Source organism: Cavia porcellus, unplaced genomic scaffold (genome assembly GCF_034190915.1).
Source record: "Cavia porcellus strain 051 isolate PalLab524CR breed Dunkin Hartley unplaced genomic scaffold, mCavPor4.1 scaffold_33, whole genome shotgun sequence".
In the NCBI taxonomy this organism is placed as follows: Eukaryota; Metazoa; Chordata; class Mammalia; order Rodentia; family Caviidae; genus Cavia; species Cavia porcellus.
The window spans coordinates 19,105,819-19,121,327 of NW_026947516.1; positions in this window are offsets into that span (position 1 = coordinate 19,105,819).

Genomic DNA, 15,509 nt, shown 5'->3' on the forward strand with positions numbered 1-15,509 from the left:
ATTGATAAATATCTCAATGTGATCATTCTTTATAGCTGAATAATACTCCATTGTATAGAAATACCACAACTTTTTTTATCCATTCCTCAGTTGATGGGCACTTGGGTTGTTTCCAAGATCTGGCGATTACAAATTGTGCTGCTATAAACATAGGTGCACATATATCACTGTGGTATGATGCTTTCAGTTCTTCTGGGAATATGCCTAGAAGTGGAATAGCTGGAATAAATGGGATTTCCAGTCCCAACTTTTTGAGAAATCTCCAGACAGATCTCCACAAAGGCTGTACCAGTCTACACTCCCACCAGCAGTGCAGGAGAGTTCCTTTTTCCCCACAGCCTCTCCAGCATTTGTTGTCGGTTTTCTTGATCCTGGCCATTCTTTCAGGAGTGAGATGGTATCTCAGTGTGGTTTTAATTTGCATTTCTCTAATGACCAATGATGATGAACATTTTTTCATGTATTTATTTGCCATTTGCATTTCTTCATCTGAGAATTGCATATTCATCTCAGATGCCCATTTTTGGATTGATCTTTGAATTTCGGAGGTCTGAGTTTCTTTAATTCTTTATATGTTTTAGACAAGAGGCCCTTGTCTGAGAGAGAGTTCACTAAAATCTTTTCCCAGTTTGTGGGTTTTCTTTTCACTATGCTGGAGATTTCTTTTGACATGCAGAAACTTTTTAATAAGAAGTGGTCCCAGTTATTGATTCTGGGAAGTATTTCCCGTGCGGTTTGAGTCCTGTTCATGAATTCTTTACCTACTCCTATGTCTCCAAGGTTTCTACCTATTTTGTCTTCCAATAGATTTAGTGTTTCTGTTTTAATATTCAGATCTTTGACCCATTTAGATTTTAATTTAGTACATGGTGATAGACATGGGTCTAGCTTTAGTTTTCGGCAAGTGGAGAGCCAGTTTTTCCAGCACCATTTATTAAAGAGACTGTCGTTCTTCCAGTGAACCTGCTTGGCTCCTTTATCAAAAATAAGGTGGTTGAGTGTGTTCGTAGTTGTGGTTGTATCTTCTAATCTATTCCACTGATCTTCAGCTCTGTTTTGATTCCAATACCATGTTGATTTTACTACTGTTGCTTTGTAGTATAACTTCAAGTCAGGGATTGTGATGCCTCCTGCTTTGTCTTTGCTGCTTAGAATTGCCTTTGCGATTCTAGGTCTCTTCTGGTTCCAGATGAAATTTAGGAGTGATTTCTCTAGATCTATAAGGTATGTTGATGGTATTTCTATTGGGATTGCATTGAATCTGTATAACAGTTTTGGGAGAATTGCCATTTTCACAATGTTTGTTCTTCCTATCCATGAGCAAGGGATGTCTTTCCATTTTCTGAGATCATCTTCAATTTCCTTTTTCAGTGTATTATAATTTTCACTGTATAAGTCTTTCACTTCTAATGTAAGAGTAATTCCTAAATATTTCATTTTTTTGCTTGCTAATGTGAATAGTCCAGTTTCTCTTATTTCCCTCTCTGTAATTTTGTTGTTCGTGTATAGGAATGCTATTGATTTCTGAGCATTGATTTTGTATCCAGCCACATTACTGAATTTATTTATTGTATCTAAGAGTATTTCAATGGAGTTTAGGGTTCTATGTAGAGTATCATGTCATCTGCAAACAATGATAATTTAACTTGTTCTTTTCCTATCTTTACCCCTTTTATTTCTCTTTCTTGCCTAATTGCTCTGGCTAGTACTTCCAGTACTATATTAAATAGGAGTGGTGATAAAGGACATCCTTGTCTTGTACCCGATTTTAAAGTAAAGGCTTTCAATTTTTGGCCATTTAGTATGATGCTGGCTGTTGGTTTGTCATAAATGGCCTTTATTATATTGAGGTAAAGACCATTTATTCCAATTTTCTGTAGAGTTCTTATCATGAATAAGTGTTGGACCTTATCGAAGGCTTTTTCTGCATCTATAGAGATGATCATGTGATTCTTATTTTTGGCTTTACTGATATGGTGGATTACATTTATTGATTTGCGTATGTTGAACCATCCTTGCATTCCTGGGATGAATCCCACTTGGTCATGGTGTATAATCTTCTTGATGATTTGCTGGATCCTATTTGCCAATATTTTATTGAGGATGTTTGCATCTGTGTTCATTAGGGAGATCGGTCTATAGTTCTCTTTTATAGTTGGGTCTTTCTCAGGTTTTGGTACTAGAGTAATATTTGCTTCCAGGAATGACTTAGGAAGGATTGCTTCCCTTTCAATTTCATTGAATAGTTTGAGGAGTGTTGGCATTAGGTCTTCTTTATATTTCTTGTAGAATTCTGCAGTGAATCCATCTGGGCCTGGGCTCTTCTTGGTGGGCAAGGACCCAATTACATTCTCAATTTCATTAGCAGAGATTGGGTTATTCAACAGTTTTATATCCTCTTGATCTAGCTTTGGTACTTCATATGCTTCTAAGAATCTGTCTATTTCTTCTGTGTTATCAAACTTTTGAGAGTAGAGGTTTTCGAAATAGGTGTTGATGATCCTCTGTATTTCTATTGGGTCTGTAGTGATTTCTCCTTTTTCATTTCTTATTGCATGAATTTGAGCTTTTTCTTTCCTTTTTTTAATAAGGTTGGCTAGGGGCTTATCGATTTTATTTATTCTTTCAAAGAACCAACTCTTTGATTTGTTGATTCTTTGGATTGTTTTCTTAGTCTCTATTGCATTGATTTCTGCTCTGATTTTTATAATTTCCTCTCTTCTTTTGGCTTTGGGCTTGACTTGCTCTTCTTTTTCTAGCTGTTTGAGGTGTAGCATCAAGTTATTTATTTGTAATCGTTCTGTTTTCCTGATGTGGGAACTCAGTGCAATAAATTTTCCTCTCAGAACGGCTTTCATTGCATCCCACAGATTCCGGTAAGTTGTATCTGCATTTTCATTTACTTTTAGGTATTGTTTAATTTCTTCTTTAATTTCTTCTGTGACCCACTGATTACTCAAGAGTGTGTTATTTAGTTTCCATGTGTTTGCGGAATTTTTGCAGTATCCTTTGTCATTAATTTCTAATTTCAGAGCGCTATGATCCGATAATATGCAAGGGATGATTTCAACTCTTTTGCATTTGCTTAAATATGTTCTGTGAGCTAATATATGGTCTATTTTAGAAAATGATCCATGTACTGCTGAGAAGAATGTGTATTCTGATGTTGTTGGGTGGAACATTCTGTATATGTCTATCAAACCCATTTGTTCACAGGTGTGATTCAGTTCTGTTATTTCTTTGCTCATTTTCTGTCTGGTTGATCTGTCCCTTGGTGTCAGTGGTGTATTAAGGTCTCCTGTTACAATTGTGTTACTGATAATTTGAGTTTTCATTTCTGTTAATAATTGTTTTATATAACTGGGTGCTCTGGAGTTTGGTGCGTATATATTTAAGATAGTTATCTCTTCCTCTTGGAGTTTTCCCCTTATGAGTATGTAGTGACCTTCTTTGTCCTTTATGGTCATTGTTGGTTTAAAGTTCATGTTGTCTGCAAACAGAATGGCTACTCCTGCCTTTTTTTGGATTCCTGCTGCATGAAGAATTGTTTTCCATCCTTTGACTTTCAGTCTGTGAGTATCTTTCTGGGTTAGATGGGTTTCCTGTAAACAGCATATGGTTGGATTTTGTTTCTTGATCCATTCTGCTAGTCTGTTTCTTTTGATTGGTGCATTGAGACCATTTACATTAATGGTTATTACTGTTAAATGCTGGTTAATTGTAGGAATGTTATCTCTCTGCTGTTGCATCTTTATCTTTCGGTTCTGTTTAATTATTTGCTTTGCTTAGTGTTTTTTTCCTTTGTGTATCTAAACTGTCTTTCAATATTTTTTGCAGGGTCGGTTTGGTGTTCATGAAGTTCTTCAGCTGTTCTTTGTCATGGAAGTATTGTATTGCACCATCTATTTTGAATGATAGTTTTTCAGGATATATCAGTCTTGGTTGGAAATCATTTTGCTTTAGGATCTGGAATACTTCACTCCATGTTCTTCTTGACTTTATTGTTTGTGCTGAGAAGTCTGCTGTGATTCTGATAGGTTTTCCTTTATAAGTGATTTGTCTTTTCTCTCTGACAGCTTTTAATAATCTATTCTTGTGTTGGATTTCTGGGATGGTGATTATTATATGTCTGGGTGTAGTTTTATTTTGGTTATGACTGTTTGGAGTTCTATATGCTTCACTGATCCTGATGTCAGTTTCTGATCTCATGCTTGGGAAATTTTCAGCTATTACTTCTTTAAATATCCTCCTGACATCCTTCATGTTGTCTCCCTCTCTTTCATTAATCCCTATCATTCTTATGTTATTCTTCTTTGCATCGTCTTGTAGTTGTTGAATTGTTGTTTCCTGGTTCCTTGTTATTTTCAAAAGATCTTTCCTTTCCTGTTCACTAGCTGCAATCCTGTCTTCAAGGTCTGAAATTCTATCTTCACTTTCATTAAGGCGGTTTTTACAACTTTCAGTGGAGTTTTTTATTTCCTGTATATCTCTGTGCATCTGCATTATGTATTCTGTTTGTTTCTTATATTGCTCGTCTAGGGATTCTATCTTTTTGTTTAGTTCCTCCAATTTTTTATCTGTGTTTTCTTTAGATATATTTAGAATCTCTTTCATTTCTTTTATCATTTCTTCTTTTATCTGGGAGATTATTTCGAGTTTGAATTTCTTTAAAGCTTCCTGGAGTTGCTTGTCAATTTCAGTGGCTATTGTGTCCGATATATGAGGTGGATGGGATATATTTTCTTCTATATACATCACTCCTAGGGTTTCTTGAGATGGGCTGGAGGTTTGAGGTTGTAATTTGGTCTTTCGTTTTGTCATTTTCCTATATTTCTGTGTTTCAAGTGTTATTTGAAAGCTTCCTCAGGATCTGTTGAAAATCCCCTTCTATGTTTGGAGCTACTGAGACTCTGGCGCCACGCTACCCCAAGCCATTAGGCCTACAGAACCAGTGGCCCTCCTCTGCCTGCTCAGAACTCCGCAGTTCCAGACAAGCTGGGCCTCAGGGACACTGTGCGCCCACCTGCCCCTTGGAAGCTCCACAGTTCTTCAATCACAGCCGGGTTAGGGTACTCACCACAGGTTGCAGTGCTTCAGGAACCTGTGGACCCTCCCTGGTTGCAGAGATATCCACAGTCCTCCAGACACATGGAGAGGCCGATGCAGGCACCCCAAATCTGCCCAGCTCCTCCTCTGCAGACCAATGGCCAGGCGCGGCAGCTAAACAGGCTGGGCTAGGCTGGTAGTGTGGGCCAGCCCACCTATGGGGAGCTCAGCAGGTCTCCAAGTGAAGCCGGGAATGGGGAGGCTGATGTGGAAGCCTCAAACCCACCTCTCTCCTTCACTGCACCTGGAAGCCTGAGGGAACTCCAGCAGTCTGGGCGCAGATATCCAGAGTCCTCCAGACACGCAGAGAGGCCAGTGAGGGCACCCCAGATCTGCCCAGCTCCTCCTCTGCAGACCTATGGCCAGGCACGGCAGCTAAACAGGCTGGGCTAGGCTGGTAGTGTGGGCCAGCCCACCTATGGGGAGCTCAGCAGGTCTCCAAATGAAGCCGGGAATGGGGAGGCTGATGTGGAAGCCTCAAACCCACCTCTTTCCTTCACTGCACCTGGAAGCCTGAGGGAACTCCAGCAGTCTGGGCGCAGATATCCAGAGTCCTCCAGACACGCAGAGAGGCCAGTGAGGGCACCCCAGATCTGCCCAGCTCCTCCTCTGCAGACCTATGGCCAGGCGTGGCAGCTAAACAGGCTGGGCTAGGCTGGTAGTGTGGGCCAGCCCACCTATGGGGAGCTCAGCAGGTCTCCAAGTGAAGCCGGGAATGGGGAGGCTGATGTGGAAGCCTCAAACCCACCTCTCTCCTTCACTGCACCTGGAAGCCTGAGGGAACTCCAGCAGTCTGGGCGCAGATATCCAGAGTCCTCCAGACATGCAGAGAGGCCAGTGAGGGCACCCCAGATCTGCCCAGCTCCTCCTCTGCAGACCTATGGCCAGGCGCGGCCCAGAGTCCTGACGTTACAGGTGTGTGCCACCAAGCAATTTCTCCACATCTTCACCAAAGTTTGTTTTCCTTTTTAATTATAGCCATTGTAGTGAAAATGAAGTGCTATTTCATGACGGTTTGATATGTATTTTCCTGATTTGTGTTGAACATCTTTTCATGTGCAACAGGCTGTTTAATAGTGTTTGCTTCTTATGAAAACTGGTGACACATCCGCAAACATTTTCAGAACTCAGGTATATTTCTCAGTTCCAAGGCATTGTTTTACTGTGGTTTTCTTTGCTGTCCAGAATGTACTGTGCTCCATCTTCTGAAAATGTGCCTGAGTAATGTACATATCAACAGTCTGACTTGTTTTGAGCTGTCCAGTAAGCCTAAACTCAACAAAGCATGAATATTTGGAAATTCTTCAGAAAAATACTAGTGTTAAGATTTTGCTAATGCAAGTGTTTTTTCTAACTCCTTTAGCTGGATAATGTCTTGAGTAATCATCATTCAGATAGTGTCCTTTTCTGTGGCACTTTTATTTCATTTGAATTCTTCCCTTGCCTAGTTATTCAGGTATTTGCAAATCAGATGCATTTGGAACTTGCCAGATTGCTTGCAAAATCCTTATTTAGAGTAGGAGAACTTGTTGCCTTCTCAGGAACTGATTTAGTGTCAACATGTCTAGGGTAAGCAGGAGGTGGCCATGTTTAGAGTTTACTCTTTGTGTTGATCATTCTGTGGGTTTTGAGTACTATAATAGCATACTAATAATAATTATGCTGGTTATTCTTAACATACCCACTCTCAATATGCACTTTACATCATTTTTTTTTACCTTGCTTTGTGCCAGGAAAAACTAACTTTATCACTCAGGTTCTGCTGCTAGTTAATGTCTGATTGCCATGGGCATACCCAACAGGTGACCAGAAGGCTGAAAGAAAGTTTAGGCTGTTTTGTCACTGGTCCCTTTCCATGTAAGTCCTCTGTCTCTATAAGAGCTATGTCCCCCATGGCCACAGACTCTTACTTGACCCACAACTATCACTGGGGATCCAATAACACTCTTTCCTCCCATTGTCTCCTTCAGCACAAGAAGGGCAACAATTTTTTTTTCATAGTCTCTTGGTGTATTAACATCGCTTGCTGGTTCTTTTGACTGGTCCACAAAGTGATACCTTCACTCAAGTCTCCTCATTTGAACCATGTGGGCTAAGTTTTATTTCTTGTGGGAGCCCTGACTCATATAAACATACTGCCAACAGTTGTAACAACTCAACCACAATTCTGTTGAGTGCTTACAATATTCCAGGTGCTATGCTAATGTCCCCAAAAGCACTGCCTGGGTTAAAGGATAATTTGCAATGAAGGTGCAATTATGACTTTTAGATAGTTGTAAAATGGACGCACATTGGGAAAGATCCCTTCCTTCACTACACTTCAGATAGGTTCTCTGAGACCTCTTTTGACTAGGCTTATTTCTTGGGACTTGTTTGTAACCTACTGAGCTAGTTTTAGCAAGAGTCCTGCTGTCTGCTGAGAATCTTCTGTGATAAGATTCTTTGTCATCCACTCTTGATATCTGATCATCCTAGCCTGCTTTCAGCAAGAATTCTCTTAAGTTGGTTTAAAAAGAATCCATCTACTCTTCATGTCTCCAATCACTATACTCATTGGCTATAAATCCTCAGCTATCTTTGTTCTATTTGGAGTTGAGCCTGACCCCTTTCACCTGTTGTGACAGTTTTGACATTTGTGACAACAGTCCCTTATAATGTCCTCCTTGCCATTTTAGTGTCAGGGTAAATTTTTTCTCTGATAACTATATTGGCCATGATATAACCAGGGTTAGATTCACTAGTGAACCTCTAGTCCTTTCACTAGGACCTGAAGTGAACAGCTTAAGCTTTTCCTTCACTTTTGACTGACTTTTTTATGAATTATTGGTAGATCTGACTCCTGGGCCACTGTTCTGCATGACAGTCTAATGAAATGAGGGTGAGCACAGATTTTCACTTTTAAGATTCTAAATGTAATTTCAAAGGCTAGGTTTGAGTAACAGCTTTCATTGCTTGAAAAGTACTTTATAGGTCTGAAGTTTTTCCTGATTTGATTCTCATGGGGATTCATTCCATGATTCTTGGGATGAATGTTCTTCTTCATAGGTCTTTGTTTAAAGTGAGGATTTTATACCTGACCCTGGGCTGGACTTTTTTCCTGGCTCATTGTGAGGTTCTTTGATCTCTCTCTCGGACCCTTCTTCTCCCTTAGGAACTTCTCAACTAGCGGGACTCTCCCTTCTCTAATCCTGGCTGACTACATGCTCTGACTCTGTGGTATTAACTCTGCCCACTTCCTTTCTTGTTAGCATGATATTGGTAAGAAAATTTGGCACTTCAATGGCTTCTCCTAACTACTTCCTCTAAGATCACTCTCCCATGACTTCTGCTTCTCTTTCCTCCTTATACCACTCTTGACCTTAATTCAATTCTCTTGAGTCCTTTGATGTGTCTCCCTTTAAACCTTTCTATCTTCCATCTCTGCATACCTCTTGCCAATTTTGTTCCTACTTCAGCCCTTAACCCTCTGTTATCACTTGAACCTTGGACTTTGAGTTCTCCAGTGGGGGCTCCTAAATGACTCAGAGACTCCAAATAATGACGTTCTTGGACTAAAAAAGAGAAAAGAGGTAATTTGAAACAGACTAGTTATTTTATCCATTCAGAGGGACTTTGGAAGAACTCAAATAGTCACTTAGTATTTTTAAAAGTTTCTGACCCAAAATTTAGTTCACATCCTCTAAAATGTCACATATCCAGATTAGAAACGTCTGAAGAATCTCCTCTGTAAATATTGCCCAAAAGAAGTAGCCTTCATATTGAGCAGGTAATGTTAACTTTTTCCATTTGCCAGAAGTCCAATTCAGATAAAAATATAAAGTGGAGCAAAGACAAGGTCTAATTATTTTATATAAACCAGTGAATTTTGTATTACTGTTTGCCTAACATGTGGTTAAAATTTTAGAAATGAAAGCTGTTGTTTCTGTTTGTATATTCATTTGTGTATATAAATATGTTATGTACATGTGAAATAGTTTTATACCTCCAGATGGTATTACCAAAATTATTTCATAAAATACTATGAAGAGGTGTTATTCAGATTGGTATGGATAGAAATAATTACTTTTATAAACAAATATCCTTATAACTATCAGAAATATAAAAACTAAAATATTTTTCCAGTTTACATAACTTAGGTAAATCTTTGGCAAATGAAACCAGTATGGAATTATTGATTTAATAAAACAAGTGTATCTTATGAGTTACAGAATGTAATAAGAACATTCATTTTTATTCTACTTCAATTTACTAGTCAAACATCTATTATACATACTAGATGTTTAAGATTATAAAATTATAAATTCAAGCTAAGAGCGAATATACAAGATGCAATAAAAAGAATTTCCCGATATCCATTACTTCATGTATATCAAGTGCAGCTGTAAAACAAAAAAGACTCACGTATTTAATTTTTGTTAGGCTTTTGCTCTTTGATACTTGCTTAAATGTATATATGTTGTTAAAATAGCAAACAGGCAAATAACTTGATATGATGGCTAACTTTGTTTAAATGTCTTATGAAAGTTTCACAAATGATGCAGACATAACACATGGGTTGTTAAAATTTCATGTATTGTTGATGTAAGTGGAATAAAAATGTAATAATAGGGGCAAATGGAAATTGTATACAAGGTGTGTAGACTATGTTTGGTTAAAGGAAAAGGGTAATGTTTTCCTAAGGTGAAAAGAGGAAAATGTATGACAAAAAACCCAAGTAGATATAAAAAGCTGTAGAAAAAGAATGATGTCAGCAAGTTAGAGGAATGGGAGGTCCTAGCTTTTGCATCCCCACAGACATATTAATTAAACAAGCATCCACAAATAAACTACTTTTATGAGAGGTACAAAATCCAGTTGACACATTCCAGCACCCTAGTGGAGCAAAATTCAGAGAATAACCACAGAGAAAAGGGTAGTAAGAACAGTTTCACTTTACCTGCTCCCCCCACCCAAAGCTAGCACAATTCATTGCCAAGGAAGACCCCCTTGGCCTCAGATTTTTTCCCACAGAGGAAAGAGAGTGAAGGGAGCATCCAACCTGCCCTAGTCCTTGAGCATGCTTCCCAAAGGCTTCATTCTCTCTCGTCTTATCCAATCATTGAGGAAATTTGCATGGCTAGATTGCCTGGAGGTAGGCAGCTAATAATAAATCAAAGGTGCAAAGGCCCACAGCAACTGACATGCAAATCTCCACAACCAGTCTACAGATTTTGTCAGGCAGCCTTTGAATCTCAGAAGTCAACACACCCACAAACCCTGCTGGTAGCTAACAAACAGACCCAGCTTCTGGCTTATATATACCACCACAGATTGTTCCTGGTGCACCCTTGTGGATGGTGCTACACATGTTCCCACAGCTGGCACATAGACCTCGTAAGTCAATCTAGCTCTTCTGAATTCAGAGAATATACACAACCTCAAGACTGCTCCTTCAAGGAGAGGGAGAGAAGCAGAGTTCACAGGCATCATCTCAACATCTTACTGTACTGCTTTAGAGACAAAGCGGGTGACATTCCTCACTCAGCACAAGTTCATGGTGCTAGGGAGAGTGAAGTGCCAAGACACTCCTTCAGGAGGGAAGGAAAGAAGTGGAGATTGTACCTAACACTCCAGCACTTCAGGGCACTCTTGAAAAAAAAAAAAAAATGGACACCTCTGAGAACCTAGAAGGACTCTGCAGAATTGAGAGAATACCCAGAATTCTAAGACTTCTCTAGGTGAGCAGCAAGAAAAATGGAGTAGGTTCATCCATGGAAAGGTTTTGGGAGATTGAGAGACCCCCCCCCCAAAAGCTCTGGCTGGGATAAATAGTAAAAGTCTTTTGCTACTGGAAACAGCTCATTAAGGTTGTAAGGTGACTACTTCTTCAAACGTACAGACACCAATATCATGTCACTAGGGGAACAAAGAATCAGGGAAACATGACACTAACTGTGTCAGTTATGGTGGATTGTCAACATGATTTGCTTTGAAGCTGCATAAGGGATTAATAAAGCATACTTTGTGGTGTGTCTGGGTGGGTCATGGTGGAGTGAGCTTAGGAACAAAGTCTGATTCCTAGACCTTTCCTCTCTGGCACTTACTACAGCCTACTCTGCTTCCTGGTCCCCAAAAGCTAGAAGCGTTACTCCACCCATGTCTGCACAGTTGCGTTTCTGCATTGGAGCCAACGAACCACAGACTGAAGCCTCTAAAACCCTAAGCTAAAATAAACCTCTCCTCCTTTTTGTTGTATATATCAGGTATTTTGTACCAGCAATGGGAAACTTGACAAATATACAAACAAAGAAGCAAATAAAACATTAGTTACCAACCCAAAAGAAATGGAGATGTACAAATTTCCTGACCAAAAATTAAAAATCATCTAAAATCATCTAAATCATCTTATAGCTCAATGAGCAATAAGAGAACACAGATATAAAACTGAATGAAATCAAGAAAACAATACATGAAAAAAACTGAAAGTTCAATACAGAGATTTTTTAATAACTAAATAATTTTTTAATGAATAAGGGAGAGATTGAGATTAAAAGAGGACATAACAACATAACAATACAGATCAAAGCATGACAGTTTCAGCAACCTAGTGCTTTACCACCAAATAACCCGACTTAATAGTAGTTACCATAGTGTCTTTTTCCTTGAAATATTTGAATATAACTTCATATGCTATAGCTTCAAATATATCAAGTCAGTGTAAAACCATTCAAGTTGATGAAAGCATTGTAAGGTATTTAGAACCAGCTAACAGAAAATGAACAATGGTTTCTATATTATCTCTTTGCCTATAACAATTTTTGTTTATACTATCACATATAATATAAGCACATATAATATAGCAAGATATATATCACATATATATATCACATATAATATAGCAAGAAACATCATGACCAAAACCAATGGAGACAGAAAAGCCATAGTTTGGTGGGGCTTCAAAATAAGATGATAGTAAATCAGCACTAGCCATTATGATGACTTATTTTCTTCAAAATAGCTGTTCATTTCAACACAGGCAATAATATCAAGCAGTCCAGAATAAAGCCATTCCAATTAATAAGTGAAAACTTTATAAGGCTTCAAGGCCACATAATGGGGAATCATGATTACCTCATACTTTTATATATTTGAATCATTACTTACATTAGGGAAACTATTCGGTATTCACACATGCGAGATTGATTTATTTCACTTATGCGTATGGTCTCAAGCTGCGCCCATTTATTGATAAATATCTCAATGTGATCATTTGTTATAGCTGAGTAATACTCCATTGTATAGAAATACCACAGCTTTTTTATCCATTCCTCAGTTGATGGACACTTGGGTTGTTTCCAAGATCTGGCGATTACAAATTGTGCTGCTATAAGCATAGGTGCACATATATCACTGTGGTATGATGCTTTCAGTTCTTCTGGGAAGAGAATTTTTTTAAACATGGAAAATTCTTTACATTCATATTAACATTAAAAGACAAACACAGATCACAAATTGAAAACCTACTGACCTGTTGTCAAAGCAGGTGCAAGAATACATACAATGAACTTACATAGCTGCAAACCCTCACCAGGAAAACAATGCTGGAGGCATCAATGAGGGGCCATGTGGGGAGACCCTGATATGCTCGCTCAGGAGAGCGCAGCCTGGGTCTAGATGTCGCCTCCTACATGGGCTAAAGAATACAATGACTAAATTGAAATTTTAACACAAAGCATCAAGAGACTATTTGACTAAGCAGAAGGAAGAATCAGTGAACTTGAAAGATCATTTGAAATTATCCAGTCAGGAGAATAAAAAAGAAAAAAATGAAAAAGCCTGAAGAAAATGTGGGGGCAAGACATCACCAAGCAAACTAACATATATATTATAGAAATTCCAGACGGAGAAAGGGAAGAGTGTAGAATGTTTAATTTTAAGAATAATGTGTGGAAGCTTTCCAAATCTAGGGAAAGATATAAATAGAGATTCATTAAGCCAAAAGAATCCCAAACATTTTGAACCTAAAAAAGTCTACACTAAAACATATTAGAGAAAATTTTAAAAGCATCAAGGAAGAAACAACTTGTCACAAAGTATTCTCCATAATAGTAACAATAGAAATGTGAGATGATAGATATGTTCAAGATTCTGGGAAAAAAATGGCAAACAAGAGTACTATACCCGGCAAACATGTCCTATAAAGATGAATCAGAGATAAAGACTTCCCAGAGAAAACTGAGGAAGTTTGTCAGCAGTAGACCTGCCACATAGGAAATGCTAAAGAGAGTCAAGTTAAAGAACAGTAAGAGAAATATGAATGCATATTAAAATCAAAATCTCACTGGTAAAGTTAAATGTATAAGCAAATACAGAGTAATATAATAATGTAATAGTGTCTAAATCATTTTAATACTAGTATAAAAGTTAAAGAAATATTAAAAATAACTCTAACCATAATTATTAAAATTATTAACTATAACCACAATATGAAAATAAGAAAATTATGGCACTAATAGAATAGTTTGTGCACAGAAGGAAATAAAATGTAGTTTTTGTATGTGATTGAAGTTAAGCTGTTGTCAGTATAAAATAGATGAATACAAGTAGAATTATGCAAGCTTTTTGATAATCAGAAAAAAAACCTTACAGAAAATTTTTAAAAAGATACATAGAAAAACCAAATTACAGTCTCCAATTTATAGAAGTTTATAATTTTTAAACTTTACAGTGCAGCAAATCATATTCATACAGTAGTTTTCTTTTTCTTTTTTGACAGATGAATCTTTTTTATTTCTTCATACAGCAATAAGCTCAAAGAATTATTTCCTTTAATATTTAATCTTCAATTCAAGAATCAATAAAATGAATGATACATTCCACACTTTATTATAAAATAGGTTTCACGTTAGACAATTTTGCTCAAATGTGTGCCAATGTTAAGTGTTTTGAATATGTTTAAGGAGGCTGTCATGGTTTATGTCGGTGGCCCCCAGGCCTCATGCATTTGCATTATGCATTTGTGATTGGTTCATTGTCTAGAGCTTAGATTGATGGTGTCAGTGCTACACCCACAAATGGGTGGAGCCAGGAGGTAATGTAATGGCAGAAAGAAGGTATTGCTGTACACTAGCAAAAAGAACTTCGTTTATGTTTATATGACCAAAGTACCTGTAATCCCGCTGTACTGTTCTATATGCATTTTTTTCTTCTGGGTGACCTAATTGATATGTTAATCAATGCTCCCCTCTGTAAAGAATTGTAAATCCCTGGGAACCTAACCTAATTGATATGTTAACCATTGTTGTCCTCTACAAATAACAGATGTGGTGCTAAAATAAGCTGACAAAAGATTGTTAATTACTGCTAGACTACTCTGTCCTCTGCTAAGCAAAACATTACCTTAGCTGATTTCCTAATCCACACCCATAATCCCCTTACTTTGTAAACTGTAATATCTACAAAAGGGCTAAAAAATTTCAAGGGGACACACAGATTTTGTAAACTCTAACTGCACTGTGTTGCTGGGCCCAGGATAAAATAAATCAGTGCTGCTTTTTAAAAATATGTTTTTGCCCCATTTTTTTGAACTCGAGTTTGGGGGCTCATTTGTAGATTACAATAGTATGTCTTGCTCTTTTGTCGGTTTTGGCCTTGCTGTTTGCAGCTGCAATGAACTGTGGCTCTGCCATGCCAGCCTGCCTTGGAGCCAACTGAGTATGGACTGAAACCTCCAAAAACTGTAAGAAATAAATCTTTTCTTTCCCAAATTTTGGCATCAGGTATTTTGTCTCAGCGACCAGTAAAAAGTAACTAAGACAGAGGCCATAGCTATCAGGTTTGGTAGGTTAGGTGTGTTAAATGTATTTGATTTGCCACATTTTCACTTTAAAATAAGTTCATCAGGATGTGACTGTGTAGTAAATCAAGGAGCATCTCCATATCATTACAAACTAATCATCAAATCACAAAAGAAGACACTAAGGGAGGATCAATGAAATCACAAAAGCCACAGAAACAAATGACAAAATAGCACTAAGTCCTTACCTATGAATAATAATAGATTAAACTCACTAATCAAAAAGATGTGTAGATAAATGGATAAAATATCACAAGTATTATAGTGAAGCACATAGGCTGGAAGTGAAGGGATTGAATGTTGATGCTAATGACAACAAGAAGTCAGAGATGTCTGTCTTTATATCAGAAAAAATAGATAGTAAGAGAAAAACTATCCTAAAAGAAAAGAAGGTCATTATGTACAGAGGAAAGATTAACTCAATAGGAATATATAGCAATTATAAGTGGGTACAACATGGGAGTGCCCAAATAGATAATGCAAATATTAACAAATTAAATGAAAAATAGACAACCATACAATTATAATACCATACTTTAAATATGGATGGATCAGCCAGACAGAAAAT